The 19556-nt window shown below is 33.0% G+C and overlaps 1 pseudogene across 1 annotated transcript in view; it reads right to left on the bottom strand.

Annotated features, from left to right (window-relative positions):
- The window catches only part of LOC143249432 (neural-cadherin-like), a 353442-nt pseudogene that overhangs the window by 331423 nt on the left and 2463 nt on the right, over positions 1 to 19556 (bottom strand). The window contains exon 2 of the transcript XR_013027781.1: positions 17381 to 18734. The product of XR_013027781.1 is annotated as a neural-cadherin-like (transcript). The remainder of the gene's footprint in view (positions 1 to 17380; positions 18735 to 19556) is intronic.

Below are 19556 nucleotides of genomic sequence, written 5' to 3'. Positions count from 1 at the left end.
GGTTCGCATCCCCGTCACGTCAAGCATGCTCACTCTTTCAGCCGTGAGGCGTTATAATGTGACGGTCAATCCTACTATTCGTTGGTAAAAGAGTAGTCCAAGAGTTGGCGGTTGGTGGTGATGACTAGCCGCCTTCTCTCTAGTCTTACACTGCTAAATTAGGGACGGCTAACACAGATAGCTCTCAAGTAGCTTTGTGCGAAATTCAAAACAAACAAACAAATAAATTATTGTCAACTGGGTAAATGGTAAGCTAATTGAGACCCAACAGTTTTAATATAAATGTATCACATTTCACGTATTATTAAAGTTTCGTAATAGCATTTCGACAATGTATAAATGATGAATCTATAATCTCTTTTCCACAGCCCATTAACTGCTAATTACGATAAGCTGGGAGCTAATGTTGTGGTAAGGTAAGCCTTATACACAAGAGGGAAAGCTTGTAACACAATCCTTAATATTATAAAAAGGCATGCATATTTTGCAATGTTTTAAACGCAATTTAATAAAAGATGTGAGTAAGAATAAACCGATTTATTCCATATATGTTCGTATTGTTCAGACAAATGCTTGGACGTTTCTTGTATATTAAAATTGTAATGTTATCCTCACTTTCTGTTTCCTGGTTTCTACTCTGCTTTTGAAAAGAGGCGTGCTAACATTATGTATCCTCTGGGACACAACACATATACAAGCTTCAAACGTTATAAACGCACATTGAAACGAAGCGAATTAATCATTTTGATGAAATTTCAAACTTCACTCTGTTTATTTGGCATCCAGCAAAGTAAATATAATGAAGTACTTCTTCAGCATCAATAAGTTTCCTCCACAAACCGTAGAAAACATTATACGCACACACCTAGACAGAAAGCAAAATCAACCAACTAAAGTAAATATATCTCACGAATCAAAAAATCACGAAACCATATACTGCTGTATACCATATATTCCTGACATCAGCAAACAAATAACCAACATTTGGCAAAAACTAGTAACAAAATATGACATTCCAGTTAATACCAAATTTATTCAAAAACCAGGCACAAAACTGAGGTCTATACTATATAAAAACTACACTGACAAACACCACACCAACATTATTTACAAAATACAATGTGATAACTGCCACGACTTCTATATTGGAGAAACAAGTAGAAAAATGTAAACCAGATTCAAAGAACATAAAAAAGTCACCTTCACACGTTTTCGAACACTGCAAGTCAAATAAACACAACATAACCATAGAAAACACTCAAATACTAAATAAAGAAACAAACATAAACAAACGCAAAATTAAAGAAGCCTTACTTATACAACAACTTAAACCCAAAATAAACCAATATAAAGGAACGCCTTTATGCTTATATTAATATAATAAAATAAACAAAATTATATATTCAAACATCTAATACCGCCCTCTACATTCCGACAATCAGTTACACAACCCCTTTCAAACATGTGGTCAGCTTCCGGTCAGTTACCTCTTTCTTTGTGAACCTGACGATGACCGAAGAAGGTCGAAACGTTGTTCGCTCTTCTATTTAAAAAATATTTTCTCAACCCAAACGAGCCGTTTTTGCATATAAATTTCTCAACAAGTGGGTTTCTCGACATCACTGATTATTATTTCATCACGGCGATTGTACGAGAAGTGTAAGTTTTTGTGTTTTTCTCAGTGTATTTGTACTTACCTGTTACCATTATGTCTGAACTAGCATACCGTACACCACTATTAACAGTACACGCTCACACGATCGTTAAGAAACTAAGAAATTTAAACCAACGAATTATTAATAGAAGAAATTACATTTATTTTATTCAACAATGTAGAAAGGAACAACTAACCCCTAATTTTGTAAAGGTAAAACTTTCAAAAAATTTTAATACATGCACAAACATTATCCAAAATGTACAGAAAAAACTACTTAAAGCCATGTTGAACACAAAATACAAAGAACTACATGACTTTCAAAACAAAAAATGAACCTAGACCATCAACTGGCATGCTGCATAAAACCAGAGATTTACGAACTTATACAACAAAACATAAACCAAATCAATACGAAGAACGACAGAGACAAAAAGATCTGCCACAACAAAAAACTAGAAAAAACTAAGATGCAAACAACAGAAAAAAACACCAAAACGACAAACCGTTGACTAACCTCATAATTAACAGATCCGACCGACAATTAAACACAGACGAGATACATCTACTTAACAAAGGACTCAACTTCGCAATAGCACCTACGTACATTCCAACCATAGAAATCAAAACATGTTTAGAAGACCTAGCCAGGAGACTTGTGATACTTTCTACAGAGAACAAAAACAAGGAAACAACCAAAAACAACCAACGGAAAGACGACAACTTAGATAATTTTATTGACATCCCACAGCCAAACTTCCCAGGTAAAATTACAAATTTATATTTTCCAGAAACACCTAAAACAACATCTTAAACGATTTTTTCAAAGAATTTTCTCACAAAACCATCAACATAATTTCACAAAACAGAAAACTAAAAAACAACCTTACAAAAAGAGACATTAATTCCATTAAAAACCTAAAACAAAACAAAAACATAAAAATTCTAAAAGCAGATAAAGGTAACGCTATAGTCATAATGAACACGAATGAATACATCCAAAAAATGAATAACATCCTATCAGACACGAACAAATTTAAACCAATACACACAAATCCAACAAAGACACACGAGACGCAACTGAACAAATTACTACTACAAATGAAAAAAGCCAACACAATTTCACAAACACTTTATTCCTACCTCCGTAAAACCGACTCACGCACACCGCAAATATACGGCATCCCCAAACCTCATAAACCAGATTGTCCATTACGACCAATAATGTCCACATGTGAATCGTTTAATTACAATCTTGGTAAATACATAGCATGGGCATTCTCCAAATATGTAACATCAGCCAGCTCATTCATCAAAGACTCTTTTAATTTCAAGTCTAATTTAAATCAACTTAATCATAAAGCCTTAATGGCCAGTTTCGATGTTATATCCCTCTTTACAGAAGTTCCAACCACTGAAGCCTGCAAGATAGCCTTAGAACTCTATATCCGAGACCCTAACCCAACTATAGACATTCCCAGTAACCAGTTAGCAACCCTCATAGAATTCACCACGACAAAGACAAACTTCATGTTCAACAACCAAAACTATATACAAAGAAATGGCCTAAGCATGGGCAACCCAGTATCACCAGTTCTAGCCAATATTTTTATGACACAACTTGAAACACAAGCAATTAACACAGCATTACATCCACCACTATACTGGTACAGATATGTAGATGACACGGTTGCGATATTCAAATCTACAGAACACATACTTAATATTTTCAATCACATTAACTCTATACATCCCAACATTAACTTCACATGTGAACAGGAAGAAAGCAATCAAATATCATTTCTTAACCTCAAAATTACAAGAACCGACACACAATTCAAAACAGAAATCCACCGAAAAATCACCCATACTGGACTATACATTCCTTGGGACTCAGCACATGAAACAAAACAAAAACTCAACATAATAAGAAATCAAATAAACACAGCCATAAATCTATGCTCACCAGATAAAATTAACGATGAATTAGACAAAATAAAACAATACTTCATCAGCACAAACCGTCATTAGTGATGACGAGAAACCCACTTCATTTGTGAACCTGACGATCACAAACCGCTCTTCTATGTAAAAGTGAAAACATTATACGTAGAAAACATTATACACACACTTAGACAGAAAGCAAAATCAACCAACTAAAGTAAATATATCTCACGAATCAAAAAATCACGAAACCGTATACTGCTGTATACCATATATTCCTGACATCAGCAAACAAATAACCAACATTTGGCAAAAACTAGTAACAAAATATGACATTCCAGTTAATACCAAATTTATTCAAAAACCAGGCACAAAACTGAGGTCTATACTATATAAAAACTACACTGACAAACACCACACCAACATTATTTACAAAATACAATGTGATAACTGCCACGACTTCTATATTGGAGAAACAAGTAGATAAATGGAAACCAGATTCAAAGAACATAAAAAGTCACCTTCACACGTTTTCGAACACTGCAAGTCAAATAAACACAACATAACCATAGAAAACACTCAAATACTAAATAAAGAAACAAACATAAACAAACGCAAAATTAAAGAAGCCTTACTTATACAACAACTTAAACCCAAAATAAACCAATATAAAGGAACGCCTTTATACTTATATTAATATAATAAAATAAACAAAATTATATATTCAAACATCTAATACCGCCCTCTACATTCCGACACTCAGTTACACAACCCTTTTCAAACATGTGGTCAGCTTCCGGTCAGTTACCTCTTTCTTTGTGAACCTGACGATGACCGTTGTTCGCTCTTCTATGTAAAATATTTTCTCAATCCAAACGAGCCGTTTTTGCATATAATTTTCTCAACAAGTGGGTTTCTCGACATCACTGAAGTTCTTTTCCATCTAATTAACGATATTATATACCACTTCTCATAGTAAAACCCGTAGAAAAGTTCAATCTTTTGGGTCCAATGGAAGGGAAACAGTTTTCTTTTCAATTTTAGAACGAAACATGTAATATAACAACAACACTTCTATTGGAGCTGATTTTCGTGCAATAATTATACCTCTGAGCATTTGTGTGCCTGAAATGTTTTAAAAAAGAAATAAATATTGAAATTTATAATTATTTTATCTATGTCTTCGTGACTATGATGTTGTGAGAAATTCGATATTAATTTTGAAGATATAGTAAATATAGTATGACAAGTTTTCTTACTTAGTTTTATCAACAACATAGCTTCCTTCCAAATAGATATCACAAAAATAAGTATCCGGTTTTATCTCCAAACCTCGTTTTAAAAGTACGACAATTTTTATTACTAAAACCTTTTTAACAACTGTAAAAGATATTAAATCGAAATATAGTTTGTCTCTATAGAACAAAGGACATACAGCATGCCTCATTATAAAAAAGTTGCAAGGCTGTGATATTACATTCAAGTTTTCAAGACCAAGTGTTTCTTCATTCATTGCTTATAAGACCGTTATAAGAACAAATTATGATAAGAAATGTAATTGAATTATATATAACACTTAAAATTAATGATAAGCTATTTGTCGTTAGCATTATATATTCTGTAATTCAGTAACAGCACTGAATTATCGATGAAATCCTTAGCAAGTGTTTTTTTGTCCTTTTTACAAATAGTTTCTAAACAGTACAATGCAGACAAAGATGATATATTTTTTGGCTTTAAAATAATTTGACCTGAATAAGCTAACGTGAATACCTATTTAACCTAAAGCCAAACAATGAGCATATATACATTCTGTCTACCGAGGAATTTGAGCCTGATTTTCGTTAAAAGTTCGTAAACCTTTTACTGACCCATTGAAGAACAAGATGAATATAAAATATATATTTGTTTTATGGAAACGTATTTCTTAATAATATTTTAATTTGATTTTCATACATTTATTATTATTAATATTGAATGTCAAACTTGTCAGTAAAAAAAAAAGCTACTCTGCAATAAGTCTGAGTGCTTATAACACTAAAATTGGATTTTTGTGCCCGCAGTGGGCACAACACAAATAGCCCATTGTATGTCTCTGGGCTGAACGACAAACAAACAAGAAAACGAGATTGTATATCATTTAAGCCTTAAAATCATATTAGCGCCAGTTTCGTGTTATAAATGTGAACAATGTTGTAACGGCGACTGTTTGACCATTAGTAGGTAAAACCTTTTAAATTCCGATCCATTACCAGCCTAATATGAAGATCGTTCTCATACCGATAATCTATCTTGAGAAAGAGTTTGTTTTGTCGAATTTCGTACAAAGCAAAACGTATCTACAACTCCAGGCCCGGCATGGCTAGGTGGGTTAAGGCGTTAGACTCGTAATTTGAGGGTCACGAGTTCGAATTCCCATCGCTCCAAACATGCTCGCCCTTTCAGCCGTGGGAGTGTTATAATATGACGTTGGTAAAAGAATAGCTCAAGAGTTGGCCGTGGGTGGTGATGACTAGCTACCTTCCCTCTAGTCTTACACTGCTAAATTAGGGACGGCTAGTGCAGATAGCCCTCGGGTAGCTTTGCGCGAAATCCAAAAACAAACAAACAATCTATTAGGTTGAGGAATAATTCGTGAGCGTTTTTAAATAATTTCATTCAAGCATTACATGCAAGACTATACAATACTTCAATGCATGAACACATTACACCCAAAACATTTATTATGATACTTTATTTCATGTAATACCTAGGTATATGGTATGCATTGGTTTAAACGAAATTGCAAGAAATTAAATGCGAAAAGCAGATGGTGTCGAAAACGCTCGATTTTGTCCACTTGACATTCCATTTAATGAGCTGAAAATGAAAGCAAAAATTAAAGACATATGAAAATCAAACACACCATCTATTAGAGCAAAAAATTATCTACCAAATGACATGAAATATTTTGCGAAAGCGTTTCATTTATGAATATATTTTTTTAACTTGAAAAAGCGCTCACGAATTATTCCTCAACCTAATACAACTCCAAAATACGAGGTACGTTCTTTTTTTAGGGGGATAAGGTGGCTCAAACCACGGAACCTTAAATGCATAGTCTGGCACGCTAACCATTTGTACTTAGAATGAAAAATCCTGTAAATATATATAAGCATAACGTGATGTTGTCGTAATTAATGTTATATAAACGGAAGCTCAATGGTTAAGCTAATAATTTCACTGAAAGCGCAGATTATCATAAAATTACATTTTTAATAAGCATTTATATAAAAGAAATTTCTCAATCCTAAACTGGCTTTAGTTTTGTGGTTCATTTTGAATAATAATAGTTAATTGTTTTTTATTTAACAGGAGTGTACTGAATTGAGTCTCATAATTACAAACAAAACCCTCCAGTGACTTAGAGGAACTTCTGAGGACTTGTGACACTAAGAATCGGGTTTCGATACCCGAAGGTGAGAAGAACACAAATAACTCATTGAGTAGCTTTGCACTTAACAACAGACAAGCTGCAAACAGAGACGTTTTTCACTGAGAAAACATTAAGTTTTTGGACTTACAACGTTAAAATTTATTATTCGAGTCCTCAGAGTGGCCTTGCTTGAAAACAAACAAAAATTTCGGGAATTACACAAGGTATCAAGAAAATTCTTGACTATACATAAGCTAATACCTCATCCAAATAATAATTTCAGTGTTAGGAACCTGTTACTGACTCTGATATTTTCTACTGACATTAATTGGACGATAATTATTGCTACATAAATATAATGGTTAAAAATTCGTTTTCTCTTATCCTTGCTTTTATTGTACAATAATTAACAAGTCTTTGTGAAAAACATCCAAATATTCAATTATAACATGGCTCTTAGCCTCAATATAAAATGTAATCTCACTGTTTTCGATGTATTTCTTTATACTAATGCTATGTCGTAAATTCGCAACAGCAGGCGCCTATGTATATATATTTGGTTCACGGTATATTTCAGACAAGTCGACAGTGTAATGTTATTACAGACAGAGTTATGGATGGAGGAATAAGAAAATATATTTATTAAGAGAAATACCCATACAATGGGATTGTTAAGTAATACAGAACCAAAAAAACTACATAGTTTTAAATAAACTAGCCTTTCTAATACCAGTTAATACATAAAGTTTAAAAAACTACATACTTCAAGTATTGGTCTCAATGTAGGACCTAATGAGTCACTAAGGATATCAGATGCACTTTCTTTTCGGTAGGAATGTTGGAGAATGAAACATACTATATAGCAAAAGATGATCTCTTCCACTAGTACGTCAATTGATGCCTTAATAATATTACACTCCTATCACACTAATAGTGCATGTATCCTGAGTGGCCTGGCACTGTTGTCAGAAAGAGCTATACATATAGGTCCTGTGTTGATTTATGTCAAGTAAAACTGTGACAAGTGTTGATTCTTTTTCTTCAGTGCAGATGCTAGTTTGTCGACCTGATTTATGAGGATAAAGCTAAAAGTGAGTGGTCAACACTCGAGATGAATTATACGAGTTCTGCGTCATGCCGTTTGACATATAAAATGCTTCTGCTACTTTCGATAGTCTAATGAAGCTTAGGTTTAACGGGCTACAATGGAAAGGTACTTGGTCTATATTGATTTGGTATTGGTGTTTGAGCCTGCTTTCACGTGTCGAATCATGGTACTGTAGTGGATAATAGTTGCAAGATTTAGACTGTAACCAGGAAGTATGTGTTTATTCAAATGCAGGTGGAAATTCTCTGTCACCCAGTGAAGGAAAACAGCGTCTCTAGTGATATAATGTAAAACGTATAACGACATTAGAAGTATGAAGTTTGCTTAACTTGATATCGTTGTATGTATGCTTTGTAGCCAGGTTTTCAAAATTGGTGCACCAATATCTGCTCTCACTAAAGAAGATGCACATTTTATATGAAAGGAATATATAAGGAATACGAGCAAGCTTTCCTGTCCTTAAAGTACATGTTAATGAAATATACTACGCAATTGTATCCATGAGAGAACTGTAAAGTTTTGTTGAATGTGAATACTTGTGAAAGTAAAATAGAAGTAATGTTATCAGGTTTTCAAGATGAAGCAGAATATATTGTAACACACGAGTCATAGATTGAATGCTGATACAGCAAAACATAATAAAACGGCTTGAATTTTAACCTTCACAATACTTTGACTATCTATATGGCAGAACTTTCACCCTTTGAGTTGACTACGCGTCCCTGAAGTGCTCTTTTTTTTTACTTTAAAAACCCAAAAGGGATAATAGCAAATTTTATGATCACACAGAAAACACGGAAACACTTAAAAGTTGTTCTGCTATATGGTGAGGCCCTATCCGTTTGTTAAATGTCTCGATCCTAGAATCTGCCTTGAAATGAAAGCCATTTTATTTGTTACAGTGCCACATCATATCACAGGAGATTCCACTGAGAACTGTCGCTATACAGATCTAGGAAAAGCAAAAAAAAGTATCAGAACTTGTGTGAGTGATATTTTCTGTACAACAAGGTAAAGCTTAACCAAAGCAGGTTGTCTATGGCATTTGTGCGAGAAGTTAACGGAGTGTAACAACATGCTTCACCGTTGTTATCAAGCACCTGGAACTTGGTATATACTGCAGCCAGTTGTTCCACTAGCCTGAATAGGAATCAAAACTCAAAACCAAAGAGACATAGTAAAACGAGATTTTTGTATCATCAAAGTTCAACTGATGAGCAGGAAAATTATGAAAGTATTGAAAATATTTATCTGGCAATGAATGATAAGTAAAATGAGGAAATGCCTGAAATGGAGTTAGATATCTTAATTGGTTGACCAACTTGACAACAATGCCCTTTCTGGCGATTATAGCTGTCAGCAAGACAAGACAGATATATGGTTTACAAAGAAATAACTTAAAAGCTGAATTATTTACTAACGTGTACGAAGTACATTTTGTTGTTACCACTAGGTTATATGTAATTGCAGTAATTTATTTATAATATCAGCGATTAATGGTCATTTCTTAATTTATGAGCTTTGGAGTTTTACCTCAAGAGGTATATGCAACATATTGGATGATCACACATTTAAGATGACTGATGGTAATAGATGTAACGGCTAGAGCATCTACAGCTTGCACAGCTGTAGATGATTGTTAAAAGCTCGATAATTCAACAACTTTGTTTTGTGATTCTTGCCTTCTGAACCATTAAGTACTTTTGGCAGTAAAATGATTGCCCAAATTTCATAAGAATTATTCGCCCTACCAAACCAAGTAGTGGAAGTTCTACAAAATTCACCACATACAATTGTTATTTCTCTCCACACTACTCTTAAAGGTACAGTGATAAAATTATGTTCTTTTTCAGCATACGGCCCAGCACGGCCAGGTGGTTAGGACGCTCGACTCATAATATGAAGGTTGCGTGTCCGAATTCCCATCACACCAAACACGCTTGCTCTTTCAAACGTAGGAGCGTTATAATGTACGGTCATTCCCAGAGTAGGCCAAGAGTAGACGGGGAGTAGTGATTACTAGCTGCCTTCCTTACACTGTTAAATTAAGAACGACTAGCACAGATAGCTCTCGTGTAACTTTGCACGAAATTTAAGAAACAAACAAACATTTTCAGCATGGAATTTAGACTGAATAACTCTGAATCCAGATGAAACATGTTTTATTTCATCGAGTTTGTCCGTATTTACCATTGTTTCATGCCAACTGAAGGAAATGAATCGAACTGTATGCAGTGATGCAGTATCTTGATTATATCACTATTAGTGTTGACAGTCATCTGAGACCGAAAAAGCACTTTACTATTTAGTAGAGTATTTAGTCAAAGTCAGTTTGTGTGTATATTAACATATACTGTAGCAGCAGTACGAATCAAATGCTGGTTATGATAATTTCACTAAATAATCTAAGGTTGTCTAAGTTCTATCAGAGGTTATTTATTTTATGGTGGCTTTCAAACATAGTGAGTTTCATGACTCACATATAGCAGCACATTTTTGTAATATAGCTATTGAAACATAACTGGTAAATGTAGCTTGAGCCCATTACCAAAATAATGCCCCCGCAAGCCAGAGACAGTTTGTCAACAACTATTAATGTATGTGGCGATGTGTAAATTTTGAGATAAATGTGCATCAATAGATAAACTCAAGTGTGTGTGGTGTTCTATACATGTATTAAGCTTTGCACATTAATAGATGTTGTTCAGTAGAAATAGTTCACTTATCAAGAATACAGTAATTAATGTCTGAAGAACAGCTGAACGATAATAAAGTATTTTAATTTGACGTATGAAATTAATTCTGATTAGTGGTCTGTGAAGTATTATTTGAAGATGCAATAAGCCAGTTGTTTTAATTAATGTTTGTGTGAGAATGTTTCAGTTTTGATATTCAAATATTCATTACACTGTGAATATTTATAGATAAGTGTAATGACTAGACGTACATTATGCTCGCAGAAAAACACAGTTTTATCGACTATTTTCCAAATGATAGCCAAAGATATATCAGTTGGTCGAATTGAAACGTTAATGAGTACTTGAATTGCCTGTCAAAAGTAAAATTCACAAGTAGTCACTCATATCATAGCAAAGATAAGCCTGTTTTATCTATATGAACGAATATTTTCAGTCATATAGAGTGAAAATTTCTGAGAAGCACACAGTTTTTGAATATTTAACATAATATTAGTACAAGGTGTGGTATAAATGCAAGAAAATTCATTCTGTACACATGTACTTGGAGGAAAGCAACATCTTAGTGGTCTGACTTACTAGCTTTCTTTCTGTGTATTAAACTTGTATCTGAAAGGAATTAGAAAGGAAATTAGATGTTGGTGTTAATAATTTTCGATTATCAAAATCTTGGGGATAATGGTCTCAGAGTACCTGACCTATTTTGATTACTTGTGTAGGTACGATTTTCATATATCTTACATTTCTTTCCTACTGGGCCCATGTTCTGTTTGCATTACAATCAAATTATAGTGGAATAAATTTGACAGGGTTCCAAGGTCATGAACTAGATAGATCTGAAGCTCCTAGAGCCAACAAAATTAATCACCATCCTGCCAGACTAATGATTTCCAGTTCAACAGCCATGAAGCCAATGACAAGAGAAACAGAATCAGCACCTATAGTAGTAAAAAACTAAACCAAAACTAAAATTAGAGCATGATAATAAAATCTTCAAGTGTACCATTAGATGGTATTTAGTTGAAATCTTCCAGAAAAAGAACAACACACACACTAGGAAAAGGAAAAGTCAACCAACCACAATCACAAAAGTTATAAGATGGCTATGACAGGTATCATTATTAATGGATGAACACCAAAGGACTCAAGAAATTTGACTTTTGCATTACAAAAGTTCTTGTCAGAGCCAGACAGGTTATCTGCCTTGACAAATCAACAGCTGCACTAGAGGATCTACAGTCAGGGATCCTATAAGTAAGCAGCTATGGTCTTTCTGAAAACTAATGTAAATACGTACATTTCTAGCCATTGATTACTTGTGTATTTAGTTAGTTTCGTAATTATTTTTGCCATAATTTATACTTATTTCCATTTCAAAAACGTTTATAAAATCACCTCATTATTGAGGTTCTTTTGTGTGTGTGTTGTATATACATGTGTGTGTGTAAATATCATGTTCATAGCGTGGTTTGTAGTTACATACGTTTGTTATTTTAGGTTTGGTTTGTTTTCAATTTCAGCAAAGCTGCTCGAGACCTATCTGCGCTAGCCGTCCCTAATTTAGCAGTGTAAGACTAGAGGGAAGGCAGATAGTCATCACCACCCACCGCCAACTTTTGGATTACTCTTTTACCAATGAATAGTGAGATTGACCTTAACTTTATAACGCCCCCACGGCTGAAAGGGCGAGCATGTTTAGTGTGACGGGGATTCGAACCCGCGTCCCTCGGATTACGAGTCGAGTGTTTTAACCACCTGGTCATGCCGGGTCTTCTTTTTTTTAAGAGTTTCTTTTGTGTTTTTATTGTACTGTCTTTTCAAAATCATTATAAGTGGTTATCTTTTATAAAAAGACTTATGTGAATATGCTCTATAAGGGGTTTTAATTTGCATATTGCACCTATGTACATTTTCTAGTTTTAACTTGTGATGTATACATGTAATTTTTTACAATGCACTTGAATTCATGTGACTATTTTATTTGATTATTTTTTGCTTTTATTTGAGGAAAAATGTTTCTTAATACTGTCGTGCTTTGAGTAAAAAGGATTTATTTCCTTAATATGTTTTGTATTTGCTTTAAAAATTCTTTTTTAATTTGAATAATAAAAGTGATTTTAACGCATTTCAAAATGATTTACAAAAGTTTTAAAGCTTGTTCTGTTTCGTTTTACTTTGTTTCTTTCAGTAAACTATTTTGCTTGGATAGAGTTTGGACATTTATCTTTTAAACTATTTGTATTTTTTAACGTGTTACTTTTGCATAGGTTTCTATTATTTAGTCTCTCATAAGCATTATTCCTGATCTTGTGATTGTTTGCATTCTTATATTATATTGTATTCAAGTCGTTTCGTTCCTCACTTTTAATTTTGGAACTTGGGATTTTGTGTTCTTAAAGCTGTGTTCCATTTAATAGTTTGTATAAAGAAGCAAGTGGATTTATAGGGGTGAGAGCAAGCTACACTGACCAATCTACTGTATTATGTTGCATACAATCAACTTTTATCACTTAATTTTTGTTTTTAGTGCTTCTTCCCCTTCAAAAGTATGTATGTTTCTAAGGGATCATTTTGTGTCTTGTAATTATTTATATGTTTGATTTTTATTAAATATTTGATTTTGTTTGTATTGTACGTTTAAATGCGATTTTAAAGGGTTTTTCTTTTATAAAAATGATTTGTGAACTGTCTTCATAGTTTAATTTATAAAACGTTTTAATATGTATATTTTGTCCATGTAAATTTTGAAAGGTTCAATTTCTGATGTATATACGTGACGTTATTCAAAGGCATGCTTCTTATTAAGTGAATATCTTATTCGATTATGTTTTGTCTCTGTTTCATGTTAAACATTTTCTTTCTTTATTATTACTATGCTCTTTGGCTCAAAAACATTTTGTTTTATGTATTTTTTTGTATTTGCTTTAAAAGATTTCATTTAATGTTCCAATTTTTATTTTAATGTTTAAAAGCTATTTTTTATTTTAATTTATTTCAGTGTAATTTATAAAGTCTTATTTAATGCTTACTATGTTTTGTTCTACTTTTCTTTCTTTTTAAGAGTTATGTTGTGATATTGAAAAAGTGTAACTCATTATTTTGGTGCTTCTTGTATGTTAATAAGTGTCTTTTGTACAGGTTTCTGTTAAGTAGTTTCCGATAAATGCTATTTTTGATATTGTAACTATTTTTCAGTGTTTTTGTATTATACCTTATTCGGCTCCTTTGATTCCCAATTTTCAATTTTGGATTACTTGACTTTGGATTACTTTTTGGATTGCAATTTTGGATTACTTGATTGTGTTTCTTTGTTTTACCGTTTAAATAGTTGAGGAATTGTGTTTGTTTTGTTTTCTCAAAATTTTGCATGCGCCATTTTTTGGTCTTAAACAAAAGAATCACCAAGTTTCTATCACTTTGGTTATTCACGGAACTGGGTGAATCACCATGAACATCACATGTACTCACCATTAAGGATTGCTGTAGAATGAGTCAAGCTAAGAGCGCGACAGTGGTTTTTTTTATTCTGTTTTCGTAAGTCAAATAATGCCTTTAGAATATTATACTTCTATCTAATAATGAGAGTGGCCTTTATTCACGTCGATAGCAAGTGCATCCTGAGAGACTTCTTGTTGTTATTTATAAATGTATTTCCAGATTCTCTCAGAGTTGGAGAGATAAAATATATTTTACAAATTAGATTCAACAGATTGAAAACAACTTTCAACTTTTACAGAATCTCTTCAACAGTTTTGAACTTTAACTATGCTTGATGGGTTTGTTTGTTTGTTTGTTTATAGTAAAGCACAACACTTCATTCACGAAACTGACATCGTTGTTGTTTGTTATTAGGCACAAAGCTACACAGTAGGCTATCTGTGGTCTGCCCGCACGAGTTTCTAGCAGTGTAAGTCTGCAGACATACCGCTCCACCGGTAACTGGATGGCGGCTGTTAAGAGACTAGTAATACATCATAAATACACTTTTAGCACTTAGAGACATATCATAAGTACTTGCCCAAGATTTAATTTTAAATCTAATTTGTTGCGTACATAAAGACTGGTATTGTGTGTACTTTATGTCCAGTCTCTTTTATTGCTATTGAAACTGGTGTTGGGCAACAGTGGATTACTACATCAGCCTAAAGATAATTGAGATAATTTTCTGATAGCCATATAGAACTTGAAATATTGTTCATGTGATTTTTTGTTCATACAAAATAATATCTATTATTCTACTATTATGTTAGGTTTGCATTTTTGATAGGTTTCTACATATATCTGGTGCAGTTTCCTTTAATGGTTTTTCAAAGTTAGTCCGTTGTTGATGACTAGAATGTTGTGTTCTAGCCCTTCAAGTTATACCCATCAGACGGTCTTAATGTCGTTCTAACAGATTAAGTAAGATCTAGGTGGTGAATTCAAGAATGTGAATATTATAACTCTGAAATCGGCTGGTCTGAGTAACCTAATGACTTGGATCGAGGCACGGGATCGAAACACGTCACCGACTGTGCTCGCTCTTTCAGCTAAGGGAGAAATATAATGTGACAATCAATCTCATCTTTTATTGATAAAGAGAAGCCCAAGAATTGGCGGCGGGTGGCGTTGACTACTTGCCTTCCCTCTACTCTATCACTTCACAATTAAGAACGGCTCTCTCGAAATTCAAACCATAAACCAGAGTTTAATTCCTGTGACTGCACAAACTTTTCTGTTAAGTACTGAAGTTTAAAATTCCTTTAAAACTGATAATTACAGACGAAGTATCGCACTGAAACTGCAGTAGTAACAAAGTCAGACTTTAATTATACATTACACGTGCACATGACTATATATTTTACTAGAATGATGCAATCAAAGTGTCAGATCGAAATGGAATTTGAGTTAACCTTTCCCTGTATGTGCACAACTGTTTTATTTTTCATGGATAAAGTAAATAATAGTCAGATTGTAGTAGCAATGTTGACTATTTGCCGTCCCTCTAATTTATCACTTCAAAACTAGAAACAGCTAGCACAGATATCCTACAAGTAGATTTACGTGAAATTAGACAAATAAATAATAACAGATAAAACAGGCTATGTGTCGTACATTAGTTATGGCTTGGAGCGTTAATGTGCTTGAAAAATAAAACAGTGACATAATGGTGTAAAATTTTGCCATGGACCATGAAAGGTTAACATCTCAGATCTCTTGATAACCATGATCATTTATTCCTCAGACAGGCAGAAAAAACTAAATTCTTTGTCCAACGCACAAAACGCATCTCTTCTCATAACACTACAAATGGTAATTTTTTCCGATTATGACAACATGAACGTCTCCCTTCCAGTGATACAGCGGTATGTCTGCGGACTAGCACCGCAGGAAATCGGATTTCGATACTCGTGATGGGCAGAGCACAGATAGCCCATTGTGTAGCTTTATGTTGAATTCCAAAAACAAACAACATAATCGTTCTCGAATTATTCAGTTACTGGTTCTGAGTCCCACATTTAACTATCACTTCAAACTAAATCAGTTTGATTTTACCAAAAAATTATTTGGCTAATCGCAGATTTTATACTTTAACAGGCTTTGTACCAAAAAAAAGGTACTCATAATTTCCAAAGATGTACCGTTTATGTATCCAAACCTTATTAAATAACCCAGAGGTGTATCTGTAGAAAAAAATTATCTTGAATAAGCCATAGGGTGAACCAATGAGTGATAAGAAATTAGATTCTGGGGATAAAGATAGTACGTTCATTTTTCACATATGTTCCATTTATTGTTTGAAAATATTTAAACATTACTTTTTATAATATTTGTAACTGAAAGTTTACCGTGGTATCACAGTTTGTTAGGTCAACTAGAATTATTTTTTAAATGTTGTACCATTACCTTCTAGACAATTGTGCATGTACAGTAAATCACGCCTGACTAAAAATTGTGATTATATCTTGTATTGATTTTAATATTATCTGTAATTTCTCTTAATCAAGTTCACGAAATTTAACACATTGTGACACCTTTCAGAGATTAAAATAATATTAATTTACCTTGATATGTTTTTATATGTATGTTTACTGAGTTGTTTTTTTTTGAAAGAATAATGAATTAGTTTTGCCAAACGTTTTCAGGGTGTTCATATACATTTGAAAGAGCACTGAATAGTTTTAAACATGAAATGTTTTTCCTCCACGGTACCACGTGTTTGGTATCTTGCGTTAGTTTAACATTTTTGCCTTAAATATCAAACTAAAGCTTATCCCTTTATAGTAACATGTGTAACTTTAACTGGAAACAACAAGGTTTCATAAACTATACAGTTACGATTAAGGGGAAATCTAAGAATTAGACTGAAAGAGGTTTCCTGCAAACAACTAATACAGTAGCATAGATATCTAAATTAAAACACTCATTCTCTCTTAGCACATCACTCAAAAGTATTACCACAAATGTTTCACAACAAATATGAGAATCGAAAATCAATCTAGGATTCGCAAAGGTACGTTAAACGTCACATTATAACAAACAGTAGTCATTACCTTTATAATTTTAAACCAAAAGAAACTTACCTAGAGCGCCTGGTTGCGTTATAAGTACCCAGAAATCGATAGTTTTTTCTTTCCCAAGCTGTTCATAATTCCATGGCTCTTTCACTCTGATAATGCCTGATTTATCTATCTCTACCCAACGATTGGAGCCTTCGATTTGAAAATTCTCTTCGGAATCTTTTTTCTCTAGAGAAAACATAGTTTGGTTTACAGTACTTCCATCACTCTCATTGTATACGTAGCTTTTTGTCGGTCTCACAGACCGTTTTGATCTCACTAGATGTTTTGTATCATCTTCAATTATATCAAATAAGGTTTTTCTATCAATAACCTGTGGTTCTCGAGGGGTCTCTCTTATGATTAAAAAGATATCTTGGTTATATTTTCGAGAAATACGATTATCGTGAATTTGAACAATCAGTTGGTAAGTTTCTTGCTCGAACATTCCTGATAGTAAAATCTGTCCAGTTTTTGGGATAATAATAAACTTTGGATGACGTGTTTGAAACTTGTAAACAGGGTGGTCATCGTCTTTATCTGTAGCTCGAATATTACCAATAACAGAAAACATTTTTGTATTTCTCTTTACTTGGAATTCATAGAAATACTTCTCTGGAATTGGAGGATTGTCGTTAACATCCAAAATGTCAATATAGAGAATTGCTTCAGTGCTATCAGCCTCCACATTGTCGAATATGCGCAATTTCAGCCTGTATGCGTGTTTCCCCCTTCGATCCAATAGGTGGTTAGTTACGATAGCAATTGCGGTTTCTCTGTTATAAGGAGAAGGAGTAATACTAAAGGCATTGTCACCACTTTCTGATAAAATGCTGTAAGTAACTTTGTTTTCTTTACCAGAAACGAATATATTTTCCAGGCCTTTTACTAAGGTTCCAGAAGGAAGATTCTCAAATACAGCCCCGGTATAAAAATCCTTATCGAGCTTCATCATATTATTTTTACGTTTAACATGTATCACAAGAATACTGTTTAAATTATTTTCTGGGAACTCTTCTTCAAGAAAAAGATGTGTTGGTTTTCCGACTCTATGAGAAATATCTGACGTCAGTATAAGAATACCGTTATTGAGAATAACAAAACTGTTTGATAATTTAGAATCAAACAAAGCAAACGTTTGTCCTTTAAAATGGTACTTTTTAATAATATGTCCAAGTCTAGCATCATTAGGAACAACAACAGTCTCGTTTGTGAATGATGCTATAGTAAAGAGAATTGCTAAAAGATTTATTAGCAGAATCACGTTTGGCAGTCTCATTTTGTTTTAAGATTTAACTTAACATATGTATTAACTTCTTTCTTGTGGTCAAAATTCTTTAAATGAAGAATCCTAATTCCCGTCAGTTTCCAAGATTACCTAAACAACATCAAGATATAGATACTCATCAGTGCTCTTGACATTTTTATATTAGAATAAAGATAGTAATGAATTGTAATTTCACAGTTTAATTAATACAATGTATTTTCTTTTAGAATTAATTAGTTTAGAGATTTGCTTACTAAAAGAAAGTTCCTAAAGAATGTTTAAAATAAAACTGTCCTAAAACTGCCTTTACAGAACTGATAAAGAAGATCTTAAAAAAGAAGTACAGCATGACCTGACGAAGCGTGGTATAATAAAGGGTGAATTAATATATTTTTTTTAATTCCTTCGAACGCTGAAAAAAGTTTTACCAAACATAAGTCATAAGTACATATATTGTCTCCAATTCCAATTCTTTATAAGTTTTTAACTTTTATTACTCAATATTTCACATAGAAATAGCTCAGAATTCACCAACAATATAAAGTAAAATGTATACTAATGGAATCTCGAAACTGTGTTCGCTTACAAATAAACTCATTCTATTTTTACTCCAAATTTTATTAGATTATACGTAACAAATGAAACCTTTGGAAGAAAGTGTTAGGGGAAGAATTGAGTAAAAATACGAAATATATTACACTCTGGAAACTGAGATAATATATTTATTTATCGTATAAATTAGCGTATTGACTGCATTGTTACAATTTAAAATTGTTATACCAAACATGAAATGTTAGGGTAAACAATTATATCTTACGATTTGAAAAGTCTCTGGAAATAGAAGCTTGACGTAATATTTTTAAAGAAAGATACATTAACTGAGAAATGGAGTTAGTAATTTGTAAAACATATACTATTAGGTTGCTAATATAC

Source organism: Tachypleus tridentatus, chromosome 1 (assembly GCF_004210375.1).
Source record: "Tachypleus tridentatus isolate NWPU-2018 chromosome 1, ASM421037v1, whole genome shotgun sequence".
In the NCBI taxonomy this organism is placed as follows: Eukaryota; Metazoa; Arthropoda; class Merostomata; order Xiphosura; family Limulidae; genus Tachypleus; species Tachypleus tridentatus.
The sequence above is the reverse complement of the archived record's forward strand: the minus strand, read 5'-3'. Positions and strand labels throughout refer to the sequence as shown.